At 34.6% G+C, this 1,828-nt stretch overlaps 1 pseudogene; it reads right to left on the bottom strand.

Moving 5' to 3' along the window:
- Nucleotides 1–984: 984 nt before the first annotated feature.
- Nucleotides 985–1,236, bottom strand: LOC110214595 (normal mucosa of esophagus-specific gene 1 protein pseudogene; annotated as a pseudogene).
- Between the last annotated feature and the right edge of the window lie 592 nt (nt 1,237–1,828).

Genomic DNA, 1,828 nt, shown 5'->3' with positions numbered 1-1,828 from the left:
TTCTTTTAGTTCTCCCTCAAAGATATGCTTGAAAGTGTGCTTAAAGTAGTTTTTGTTAAAAGAAAAAAAAAACAGGAAGAACACAGTGAAGAGACGAGCAGCTCTACATCTCAAACTTAGAGGTAAATGGAAATGTGGGAAGGGTCGTTTTCAGAGATACCAATAAAAATGAAAGTTATGAATGGGCCTTTGGGAAAAAATACTGAAAATAAAAGTCATATAAAGTGAGAGGATTGGACTCAGTTATCTCGGTGTCCTCTCAGCTCTAAATCTATGATCCTAAAATCCTATGTCTTGTGACCGTCTGTAGGATATGTGGGGCAAATTGAAGAAACTTGTAATGGAAGCTGTAGGCAACTCCAAAAAAAAAAAAAAGGCAAGACAAAACAGAGAAGTAAGGTTGCTGGAAAAGGAAGGAACTATTTCTGATTATTGAAATCTCTCAACTCTCTTGCTTATGAATGGCTACAGCCTCAGAGCACTCTGTCATCCTGCACCAAATTGTGGAGAGTTAGATTTTGAGTCACTTTTAAATGCGTTTTCTCATCTGTGAAATCATATGAACTCTACAATTGCTTTCATTTTCAACATTCTATATTCTAAAGCAGAAGTTCTGAACTTTTTAATGTCATAGACACTTTATGAATCTCTTCTCAGAATAATTTTCTTAAAAGAATAAAATAAAAAGCTAATCGTATTGAAGTACTCTTATCAGATATAATTTACAAAGGCAAGTTGACATCTTAGGTTAAGAAACCTTAAAGAAGAACCCCTTTTACTTGAAGCTGTTCTATTTTATCTTCTGTATTCTAAGTTACTTTTCCACCTTTCTGTTTTTTCAAAGATACTTTGTGTCCCACCATTATGTTGTCTTCTAATATCTTTGCAAGCTTTAGCATACTTAATTCTATGTTCCAGATTTATTCTAGCTATAGCATTCTATAGTTCTATGGTTCCATAGAGTGTGATTTAGATGGAGACTCCTTATTTGATCAATTGTTCGACAGTCTGAAGCTCTTCAACAGGCTTCCACTTTTGGTTAATTGTGAAAAGCTTTTGAGGCTGATAAGGATTCACATTTTCAGGTGGTTCTGGATTTTTCTGTCTGTTAAGGATCACATCAGTTTTGAAAAGGGAGTATTTGGACATGTAGGCTGCTCCAATTCCAGCAAAACTCACAAATGTGATCAAAGGAATAAGTTCTTTCTTTTTCATCATGAATTGTAAGAGGTTCATGACTGCAACTTTTGGGGTGATCTTTCCTTACCAGTGATGATGACCAGGTATTTGAGTGACTGTTGCTAAAGCTGAGAACTGTATCCTGTCTATGGTTCCAAATACAATACTCTTAGACAAGAGTAGCTAAAGAGAAGTCACTGTACATATTTCAGAGAGAAAAGTTATTTATATTCCTTATTTACTTATCTCCTCAAATTATTTAAGGAGGTGGTTGAATATATAAAAAATTAATATGTAAAATAAATAATATGTGGATATTTAGAGTATATTACTTCATTCTTTGCCTTTATGGACCCCAAAGACTAGTGTAATGGCTGGTATATAGCTGGTGCTAAATAAAGCCTTGGTGATCAATTGTATACACTCTCATGATGCTACTGCAACCTGTCTCTTTGAAATTCCCTCTCCATTTCTTTTTCTGAATCGTCATATTCTTTCTATTCCTTTCAGCTGAGTGTTCTCTAAAGTTGAGCCTTCAGCACAAAAACTACTGTCTCTACACTTTTTCACCTGGTGAGGTGAGGTAAGCACATGTCCTCATTCATAAGTTTATAAATGAGACTGCTTAAATAGAGAAAGTTACTAGTAG

This window comes from Phascolarctos cinereus, unplaced genomic scaffold (genome assembly GCF_003287225.1).
Source record: "Phascolarctos cinereus isolate Bilbo 61053 unplaced genomic scaffold, phaCin_HiC Scaffold_4;HRSCAF=312, whole genome shotgun sequence".
In the NCBI taxonomy this organism is placed as follows: Eukaryota; Metazoa; Chordata; class Mammalia; order Diprotodontia; family Phascolarctidae; genus Phascolarctos; species Phascolarctos cinereus.
Note: the sequence above shows the minus strand (reverse complement) of the source record. Positions and strands in the feature narration are given on the sequence as shown.